The sequence below is a fragment of the Psammomys obesus genome, unplaced genomic scaffold (genome assembly GCF_907164565.1).
Source record: "Psammomys obesus unplaced genomic scaffold, mPsaObe1.curated_primary_1811, whole genome shotgun sequence".
NCBI lineage: Eukaryota > Metazoa > Chordata > Mammalia > Rodentia > Muridae > Psammomys > Psammomys obesus.
The window spans coordinates 3878877-3890225 of NW_026596443.1; the positions used below are offsets into that span (position 1 = coordinate 3878877).

At 46.3% G+C, this 11349-nt stretch overlaps 1 protein-coding gene across 1 annotated transcript in view; it reads right to left on the bottom strand.

Moving 5' to 3' along the window:
* The window catches only part of Nav1 (neuron navigator 1), a 241983-nt gene extending 230861 nt beyond the window's left edge, over positions 1-11122 (bottom strand). Inside the window, exon 1 of the mRNA XM_055598193.1 lies at positions 10920-11122. The gene's annotated coding sequence lies outside the window, so the exon portion shown is untranslated. The remainder of the gene's footprint in view (positions 1-10919) is intronic.
* Between the last annotated feature and the right edge of the window lie 227 nt (positions 11123-11349).

Genomic DNA, 11349 nt, shown 5'->3' on the forward strand with positions numbered 1-11349 from the left:
TATATATATATATATATACACATACACACACACATATATATGCTTAAGATCTGTGCACATCACTGTTGGTAAATTTTATCTTGATTAAAATGAAAATCAAATAGAAAAAGAAGAGAGAAGATCCTTCCATCTTATTCGTAAGGAAGTCTAATTTGGAAACACTGGGTTTAGGGAAGGCCGCAGGGAACTGGGGGCTCCCATTTCCTTCTGAGTCCTGCAAGTCCTGTTCAGCACCCTGTTCAGGTTTGCTGCAAAGAGGCAGGTGGAAAATACAGAGCAGCAGCCTTGGCCCATGGACCACTGAGCCTGGCTTTTGCTGGCTTTGTGAGGCAGACCTCTGCCTCAGAGGCACCCGACATCCAGGAGTGTTCCTGGATGTCCTATTGTTATGGAGATGGCCCCCATCTGTCTTTTAGCCCACAGGCCTGGAGTTCATCCTTTCAAATTTCCCACCTTCCCTTACCCTTTGCCTCAGCCACATCTGCTATTGTAATATCCTGAGACACAAACTGGACCAGATGAGCCAGCCTTGCCAAACAAAACCCCAAGCCCCACTCACCACACACACACACACACACACACCCTACAGTGAGTGTAGAGCCCAGTGGCCTAGAAAAACCATCTCAGAGCTGGCACTGAGATGCCCTATAGGCTCTCCTACCCTATCCCTCTTACCCTGTGACAAGATAACATCGTCCTGCCCCTGTCTGGTGTATACATCTCTATTGGGAATAGAATCTCCCAGAAGAATAATCTGCGGGGATGAGGGGGGGGGCTGAATGCTTGATGCAACATTGACTTTATTCTGTCACTTTCCAGTCTGACACAGACCCCTCAGTGGGGCCAACTGTGAGTATGTATAGGAACATGGAGCCCTGAAGTGCAGATAAAGGCCAACAGTCATGGCTAACATTTGCTTTGTAACAGAGGACCAGGTCCTACCTAGAGCAGGCTATTGTGAAGCAAGTACTACCATCCCTGTCTTAGATGGGGGAACCGAAGGTCAGGAAGGTTACTAGACACCAAATCCAGCCTGTGAGTTTGTTGTTGTTGTTGTTGTGTTTGTCTGTTTGTTTTTTTGTTTTAAATCACACTTCAGAGGCCCCGCATCTAAGAGATACTGGGGAAGTTAGGATTCAGGGTACTCTTGGGGGCTGAGAAAGGGGAGACAGTCATTCCTGCCTGGCCCTCACCTCAGTTGAGAGCTCAAAAGTGGTTTTTGATCCCTGTAAATGCTTCCTGAGCCCCTACTGTGTGCTACTGTGTGCTTGGCATTAGCCACTGCCATGTTCTCAGCCTTGCTCTGGCCTCAGTAGTCTCTCACAGATCTGTCTGTCACCCAAAACCCAGAGGTCTTTGTCTAGGCTTGCATGTGGGTTCAGAGAGGCCACAGTCCCTGCAGTCATCTCTGTCTCATCCACATCCCACAGCCACCCCTGCCATGTGGTCACTTTCTAGACCTCTCTACCAGCCTCTGATTTCTCTACTGGCAAGAGGAAGTGGGGAAATGACTCAGAGCTATCATGTGGTATGTTTGTGATGGCATTTAAAAGGGGGCAGGTAGTGACTGACAGCAAGACTGGATTGCACAGATGTGTAAAATGGGAGTGGCCCATTTATTTTCTCTGGTTTAGCTAAGTATTTTAGTGAAGAGATTTTATTGAGTTGTCGGTCTGACATAGGCTTAACATTGTATATAAATAACACTTATTCTCAATTCTGATGAGAAAATGAGAAACAGAACCCAAAACACAACCATTTTATGTTGTTTCCTTTACTACCTGGGTAACAAGTAAGCAGGAAGAATAAAATTAGCAATGTGTGTGTGTGAAATGTATGTAAGTGTGTGTGCTACATGTATGTGAGTGTGTGGTGTATGTGTGTATATGGTGTGTGTGGTATATTTGTATGGTGTGTGGTGTATGTTTGTATATGGTGTGTGTGTGTGTGTGTGTGTGTGTGTGTGTGTGTGTGTGGTATGTGTGTGTGTTTTGAGACAGGGTTTAGTACTCGCTATGTAGTCCAGGTTGGCCTGTTTTTCTCTTCTATAGAAAGGAGGATGTTTGTCCTGCCCAGTTCATGGGCTGCCACGAATGAATGAATGAACTGTGGGGTAGAAAGTCACCTGCCCTGGACCATACACCAGAGAGAACTGGGAAAGCCTCAGGAAGGGCAGTGGTAGCAAGACAGTGAAGGCCCGAGAAAGTGTCATGTCAAGAGCATGACATACCGCCACTGAAGTCCACCCAGCCTAGGGCCTGGACCCAGAGTGCTGTGAATCTCAGCACTCACCCAGAGACACCTTCAGGGCCCACACCTGTGCTCCCCACCCCCATCCCGCTCCCAGAATAGAAGCCCAGAGCCAAGGAGCTTTGGCGATGTCAACAGAAGAAAACGTTCTCGATTACAAAAATTAATTGTAAATTTGACATAAATCAAGATTTCATTAAACATCTGTAAGATGTCCCATTGTCAACGGCATCCACTTTTAAATTTAGTTTTCATAACATTTCATCATATTTGAAAATAACTTTTAAACAAAATTTCTCATTTTTTAATAATTTTTGCTTATGTTCAGAGTTACCAAAAACAGACTATTTTAAATAAATAATAAATGAAATGCTGATATTCCAATATTTTTAAAAGTGAAAACAATCTTTCAATTATTTTACATTCGAACCACCGCGTCAGGTGGGCTATGGAGCGCTGAGTGTCCTGTTGAGTCTGCTGTGCCTGGACAGTTCTGGTTAGTTGCCCCTGGGTGCCCTCTCACAGTTAAACTCTTTAGGATGGTAGAAATTGATGGACAGTAGAATACTTCATGCAAGGGTGCCAAAAATACAGATGTAAATCTTACCTGATAATTTTCAGGACTGTTGTTTTTACATATGGTTTGTTATTGTGAGAGAAAGAGCCTTTCATTAGTTTAAAAGGGGGAAGATGTAGCCGTGAAGTTATGGTGTAACTGAAATGCTGATTTCTGTAGCTCCCCCCATCTCTGGTTGCAATCCTTTTTCTGAGAATCTCCCATCTCAGTGTTGTGTAAACACTGCTCCGCAATTGTTCCCCGATATGCCAATAAAGCAGCTTAGAGCCAGTCACTGAGCAGGAGAGAGAATCGGTTCTCCTGATCTCAACCTCCACCCTTACCCTACTTGTGGATGCACACAGCACACAGAGATGCTCTATCACTCCCGGTCAAAAGGAATGAAGGCAGATGTTTACCCTAAAGCCAACCTAGTGTGACCAAGCATCCCACCAGACCTAGAGGAGAAGCTAGCAAATGCCCCCCGGCCTTTCCCAACAACACTATCATCTTCTTCTGTCTGTGACTCTCTGCCTTGTGATTTCTTTACCAGTAAAATAGAGTGAATACTAGTAACTATCTTGCTTAGTCATTGTAGAGATTGAACTGAGTGATATAAGTTAAAGCATTTCTCAGCTGGGTATGATTATAGGCTCAGCTACTCAAGCGACTGCAGTGGGAGGATCACTTGAGGCCATGAGTTCAAGGCCATCCTAGGCTATATAGTAAGAAACTATCTCAATCAGTCAGTCAACCAAAAAAGTGCTCTTTATCTAGGACATCATGATCCCAATTGAAAAGACCCTGACCCTTCTTCCAGGAGACACAACTTCAACTCAGGCCTCAACATAGCAGCCAGTTGATTAGAAAAAAATGCCCAGCCCTCTCTGCGCTTAGAGAACAACCCAGGAACTTGAGTATGGCCCATATTTTAACTAATTCTGTTAGATCCAGTTTTGCTGGGTATGATTAAGGCACAGTGGTTACATAAGAGACTGTCACTGTTCTTAGGAAACACGGCTAAGTATTTAGGGGTTGAGTGTCATGATGCCAGTAATTATTTTCAAGTGGCTCTGTATAGATTTTTAAACAGTGAAGGTGTAAATTTACTGTTGACATTTTGCTACCCTGTTCTCTACATATGTGTATATGTGTATGTATGTATATATGGTCTATACTATATATATAGCCTGTCTCCCATGTGTATGTATGTGTGCATATATGTGTATATATGTGTGCTTATACATATGCACACTCTCTAAGAGGCTCCTCTTTCTTCCTTTTATAAGAAAGAGCAGGAGGGTACTGGTTGCAAAGCATTATAACAGCAGTTAGATGCTCACCGCACTCTGCTTCTCTGCTGCTTTAGAAGCTTTCTAACAAAACCCTGATGGGAAACCAGTATTGGAAGAGCACACTGATTGTTTTCTAGGCTCCTTTCTTGGCACCCTGAGGACACAGCCTCCACTCAGAACAGGAGTGAGCTTCACGGCTGCCCTCTTAAAGCTCCTTAGGAAAGCTCAGTGGTCTGAGCTTAGTAGTGCTCAGTGGTCTGGCGGCCAATGCGCAGCCCATGGGAGCATCCAGGTCCCCCACACAATCAAGCCTTGGGGAAGGGAAGCCAGGCAACTACCCAGAACCACCCAAGGAGAGACAGGGAGGCAGCTGCCGAGTTATGGTTCTAGCTGGACATCCCCCACCGTGGCTCATCAGCTGCCTCTCCTTTGTTCAAGGCAAGCAAGAAGAGAACAGTTGGCGTCTTGGCACCACCAGGAGCCCTGTTACTCCTTTCCAGTCAACTTAATTATCTGCACCAATGAGCTGGGAAAACAGGCCCTGGGAATTGACTGTAGCAATAATTTATTGAAGACACAGTCTATGCTATGCTTGAAGTCTACTCCTTCACATTAGACAACACCAAAATAAAATGAGCGAAAGATACAGTAAGACTTGTGTTGCTTTATGCCCTCTTTCACCGATTCTCAGAGAGCCTAGTTCTCAGGTTTTCTATTTACAAAGCGGGGAGGGGTAGTAAAAACCCTGCTTTGCTAACTAGGTTATGCTAGCTGAACTGCCTACAGACCATCTATACCAGGATGCTCATAAATGAAGTGCTGTTTTTCTGGAGTGGGGACTGTTGCTTATTCCTAGAATTCTGGGTGGAATAGGAGATGGAAGAGGAAGAAGGTCTGCCATTTCTTGAACACACACCTTCAGCATAGACTCAGCGAATGCCATCACTCTCTAGCTATTTTCCATAAACTTGCCATTTTGGGAGCATCTCTGTGTGGTGTGTGCATCCACAATAGGGTAGGGGTTGAGGCTGAGATCAAGAAAGCTGAAAATGTCCTATGAATTAGATATTTTCATTCTACTTTTTACGGAGAAGAAACCGAGTCTCTAACAGGTTCTGTAGCCTGCCTAAGAAGATACAAAAATAATGTTGCAATTGTGGAGGCTGTAATTTCAATTGTAAATATTTGGTGGATATTCATGTATGCTAGACTTCACACACTAAGTCAAGATACAAAGTGTGACTCCAAGGCTGGCTCAAAATCTTCCTAGTATATCATATGCCTTCCCTGAATATCCTCGCCAGCACACCAAGTGAATGTCTGAAGGGCTGGGAAGACCAAGGAGGAAAAGAGGAGGACAGGGCCAGAAGAGAAATTTTCAAAGAGTGAAAAGGTGGCATTTTTGCAGGCAATTACACTCATCCTGTGTGGCTTAATTTGACTATCCCACATCTAATGTGAGGATTCGTTTTGATGATACTAACATTTTGGTGTTTTCCATCAAGAGTTAAAGGTCACAACCATGACAGACTAATACAAGGAGGCACTCTGAAAGCAGAATTGTTGAACAGGAAATAAGTTGATTTCGGTGGTGTTGTTAGGTGTTCCCCGGTAACTGAGATGTCTCTGGATGAGCCGGAGGAGGGAGATTTTTATTATCAACAGTGAGGCCACATAATTAACACACTTTCCAGCCTTGAAAGTTTTCACTCTGTGGAAGCTGCCGTTTACTATGTTTGTAAATAGATTTTAAAATTAGTAAAGGGATGTCAAGTGGGTCAGTTCTGTTGACCAGCGTCACTGCAGGCGGTGACCGTCAGAGGCTCCGCCAGTAAACCAGCTCAGCCAGCTGTGGAGCTGACCCTCACCAGCATCAATATTACAAGGGAGCTTTTTAAATGACAGGTACTGAAGCCATGGTCCAAACTAACTGAAGCTGACTCTGGGGATGGATCCAAAAACCAGTAATGTCGAAAAGGTCCCCAGCTGAAGTGACAAGAAAAGCAAGATGAAGAATCACAGCCAGACGAAAGGAAGGTCACACTGGGCTTTGGAACAGCCACCCATCATCAGCTTGTGCCTATTCTGAGCCAGTTGTGCCCAGATGTGAGGGACAGTTTAGAAGACTGAAAGATGAGAAGAAAGGTTGTTTTAACCCTGTAAAGCCCTTACTTTCCTAGTCATTAAAAAGTGTTCACAATTTACAGAAATAACAATATATTGTTCACAAATTTATAGAAATAAAATATATACTTTTGGTTGCCAGAAGATGGGAGGAGGGGAACGAAGGTTTTATTCATTATTTAGTTTTATTTATTTACTTATTTGTGGAATTTTTGAACAACAACTTGTTATACAGCCCTGACAGGACTAGCCTCTACCTCCTCCTGCCTGCATCAGCCTGTAAGTACTGGAGTTACAGCCTCTGCTGCCATACCCAGCTGGGAGTTAATCTTTAATAGGTAGCTTTTAGTTTAGGGGGATTAAGAGCTTTAGAGATACCTAGTGGTGGTGATTACAAGACAATATGAAGCATTTAATTCCACTAAACTGTACACTGATGAGCGGTGTAAAAGGCTGGGTATGGTGGCACACGTTTGTACTCGCCAGCATTTAGGAGATTGGCATAGGGGGAATCAGACCTTGAGGCCAGTTTGCACTAGACGGTAATCCTTTGCTCTTTAAAAAGTTGTTAAGCCAGGCTTGGTAGCACATGCCTTTAATTCCTAAATGCTTTTAAGCACTTAGGAAATAGAGGCAGGCAGATTTCTGTGAGTTTGAGTTCCAGGATAGTGAGTGTTATAGAGAGAGACTGTGTCTCAAAAGAAAAAAAAGTTGTTAAATAGATACATTTTATGTTACATATATTTTCCCAAGATAAAAAAGTTTTTTTTTTACAGATTTATTTATTTATACATTTGAGCACTCTATTTGCATGTATGCCTGAATGACAGAAGAGAGCATCAGATCCCATTATAGATGGTTGTGAGTCACCGTGTGGTTGCTGAGAATTGAACTTAAGACCTCTGGAAGAGCAGATAGTGCTCTTAACTGCTGAGCTGTCTCTCCAGCCCAGATAAAAAAGTTTTTAAATGTTTCAAGCACAATGTTAAAGGAAAATATAATCCCATCCAACTCTAGGTACATCCTTCACTATTGGTTTGGTGACATAAAACTACAGATTATTGAAAAACTTCCAGAACAATTTACCCCAGGACCGCAAGGGTGGCTCAGTGAAGAAGAGTACAAAGTGCACCACACTAACAAAATAAAGAGAGAAAAGGAGTCACGCGGCTTAGGCAGAAAAGAGCATTTGATACAATCCAACATCCTTTCACAATAAAAAAAAAATAGACAAGCTACATAGAAGCCAATTCTCATGAGATGATAAAGGGCAAATATGAGACACCCATGGCTCCCACACATTTGATGGTGAAAGACACAAAGCTTTTCCCTAAGACGGAGAACAAGAGTGGGGTTACCTGCAGGTGCTTCAGCTGCTTGACAGTTCCAGTTCCAGTTCCAGCCCAAGCAATCGGGCTAGGAAGACTAGCATCTACCTACATCAAAAATGGAAGAAGTAAAACTATCATAGCCGGTGTGGCCCTATATCAGAAAAGTCCAAGTTACACAAAACCACTGCTGGGCAAATTCAGCAGGGTATAAGATCAGCATACAGATATACCAGCAGCAAACAATCCAAAAAAGAAATTTAAAAGAAAAATATCCATTTAGGAAAGCTTTCAGAGCACCAGAGGACTGGACATCAGAACAGCCTTGCAGTCCTTTGAAGTGGAAACATCTTGGTATTAACAGACCTCGGTGAGGCACACGCCCCAGTGCCCTTGATTCCTCATGCACATTAGCACATCTCGTATTAAAATTAAGTAGAGTAAATAGATTTGATGAGGGTGGTGGTGAGGGCTTCACAGGACACGCAACAGAAGCTGAATCAGATCCATGAGCTCTGGGTCCAATTCCAAGCACTCTGGACTGCAGCCATCCTGCCGCCCTTCTTGTCTTAGGAGTCACAGGAAGCAGGGAAGCAAAAGCCCAGACCCCTTGGAGAAAACTAAGCCTGAGTCAGCCTCGCTAGGAGGTTAGGCCCAGGGATGTTCACTGAGGAGTGTTTCCACTTAAAAAGTTGGTAGTGTGTGTGTGTGTGTGTGTGTGTGTGTGTGTGTGTGTGTGTATTAAAAAAAAGGAACTAAAAAAAAAAAGAAAGAAGAAAAGGGAACTGAAAATGTTTTTAATTATTTGTTGTATGTATGAGTGTGTGGTGTGTGCCTATCTGTTTGACTGTCTGTCTATGAAATGCTCTAGGATCCAGCAAGATGAAGTGTTTGCTGAGTATTGCCACATCTCAGTGTTCCACAGAACAAGAGCTGGTGGCTGGTTTCATCACAGAGACAGCATTTCCTCCCTTCGGCTGTGTTTCTGCTCCTCTCTCCTGCTAACACTTCAGGACTGTCTGCTGGGATCTGTGGATGGAAACACTACTGATAGAGAGATCTGTGTGCAAGGAGGCAATTTACTGAAGAGAATGAGTTCTGGAAAGAGAGCTGAGAGCTTGTGCCCTAGGCAGGCTCTGTAGCATCACAGCCATGTGGCCAGAAGCCCAGCCCTTCCTTCAGGAGGCCTGAATTCTGGTCTGGAGGGAGGAGAGCAAGGGCTGGGCTGAGGGACAGAGGTTCTTTTAACTTTAAATGCTAGCTGATTATAAACCCTGTAAAGGACTCTAAAGTACTCTAAAAGAAGGGGAAGTGACATCAATTAAAATGGAAGAATAACAGATGAACAAACTTGAAAAGATACATGGGATAATTTCATATTTCCTGAAACTCCTTCCTAGTGGGCCAAAGGTGAGCTGAGGGCCAGAGATGTAGCTTGGGTGCACTTTGCTTAGCATACTTGAGGCCTCGGAGTGGGGAAATTATTCACATGAAGTTGAGGTAAGAGACTGATTAGGTAGGGGAAGGTCAAATGTCATTTCCTCAGGCCAAGACTCACCAGGGCCATACCAAACCCCAGACACAGGATGATTTCTGGAGAGGGCAAATCAAACAACTCTCAGAGAATGGATAACCTGTCATTTAAGTGAAACAGAGGGCGGGCTCTGGGTGGCATTAAGATTTTCTCTCTGATTTTATTAAGCGGACAAATATTTACGAAGTTCTTTCTGTGTGCTGGGTGTTTGTAAGTATTCGTACTGAGTGACAGCGAAAGAGGGCCTGTGTGAAGATTCTCACGTGTCTAAAATCCAAAGCGGAATGGAAGACCTGCTCTCTGGAGGCAAGCCCTCTGGAGGAGCTCAGGTTGGCTTCAGCCCCTTCACCTGGCAACCTCAGGTAAGGGCCCTGGAGACACACGGATCTGAAAAAAACTCCTCCAGCAGCAACACTTTTCCTGGGTCAGCTTTATAAGCATGAATCCCGGGTCAAGGAAGGTGACCAGCTATTTGTTCTCCCATCCAAAGTCCATAGTACAGACAGAGAGACTACAGACCGACTGAGAACTTCATCTAGAAAACCCTCCCCTGTGTAAAGCTCATCTCAGAAGACACCCATATTGCTGCTACCATTCCCAGAGTAAAAAGATGCACCAACCAAAACTCAAAGCAGGGTGAAAACAATTCCTCAGTAAGATGGAGGAACAAGTAAGTGTCTTTGTCCTGAAGGAAGCCAAGGTCTCTGGAGTGACTGGCTGTGTTGAAGTCCTCCTACCTTGTCACAAGTGAGTTACAGGGGTACCAAAAGTCCAAAGAATTGGAGCTATGGGACAGTGTAAAAGTCCACAGTCTCTGCTGGGTGAACTGGCCACAGGCTCCTCGGCATTGAGTCTGAACCAGCCAATGGTCTCCCAATGGCTGAAACAGGAAGCCAGATAAACAGCATGTTATCAAGGGGGATCCAGCACTTCCCTTAAGCCGGCGCCAGCTGTGCTCTCGGACAGTCCTAACAAAGTCCCATTGACTCGCCAGCTGATTTTCCTGTGTTCAGCTCTGGGGGACAAGGAACCCTCTTTGCTGGGTGGACATCACTCTCATGCATTGCTCAAGTCACTCAACACTCAGGTCCGCCCCCGTTCCTTCCTTCCCCTCACTCTTGCTGCAGACTTGGGCAGCTCTATCCCTATGGCCAGTTTTGGTAGACTCCGTAGTTAAAAGGGAACACAAAAACCCAGGCACTGCTCCGGCACCCTCAGGTGAGCGTCTCCCTCACATTTTCTCAGCCTCTCTTTTCTCCTCCCTCCTCCCTCCCCCGGGATGCTCTTTCTACTCCCAGACGGCCTGGGCAGGCGCCAGAAGAAACAGCCTTGAAGAGGGCGCTTCTCAGCGTATCTCCTCGCAGGGGGATGGGAGTGGTGGCGGGGCAGTGCACATTTTCTGGAACAGCCTCGCGGGATCACCTGCCCTAGCTGTTTCTTGAGCTCCTCCTGGGATGTTCCAAGAGTTAACTAGCTGCTTCAAAGTGGGTGGTGGTGGTGGTGGTGGTGGTGGTGGTGGTGGTGGTGTGTGTGTGTGTTATCACAGCATTTAGTGCCTTTGATTGCAGGAACTTAGCGCCCTTTAAATGGCAGCAATTTCTTAGGAAGGGAAACTCAGAGGGTTGGAGTTCGGTAGTCGCACCGTCAACCCCAGGACAGACGCAAGGTTCAGCAGGGTTGTCTAGGCACTGCTAGCATCCCGGTTGTTATCCCGCGCTTCTGCGCCACAGCAGCCTCCCTTGGGCACTAGACTCTCCTCTCTGGCTGACTCCAGCCCCTCCGAGGGCAGAGCTCAGCCCCTCCGCCGCGCCCGCGCAGTGCGGGCCACTCACCGGAGCGCCTCTGGTCCCCGGCTCTACGTCCACGCCGCCGCCGCGCAGAATCGCGCATCGCCCGAGCAGCGCAGGGCCGGGAGTCCTGTCCTCGCGATCAGAAAGTTTCCCGGGCGTTCCCGGGGCCCAGCCGACTCCTCGCGCGAGTCTCAGTCGGCGCTGCGCGCTCCGGCCTCCAGCCTCTCACCAGGGCGGCCGCGGGCTCCTGCTCCGCGGCGAGGAGGAGGCGGCATCCTGAACAAAGTGCCGTCCCCCCAGGCCGGGCGGCCGGGGGGCGGAGCCTGGTGACCCGCTGCCCTAGGCACACGCCGGCAGCTTCGGCGGAGGGCCGGGCTGGGAGTGCCCGCGGCTGGGGGTGGGCAGGAGGGGAGCCCGGCTGCGGATCGCCCTCGCTTTCCTCCATGCACAGTGCCAGCTTAACCCGCAGAGG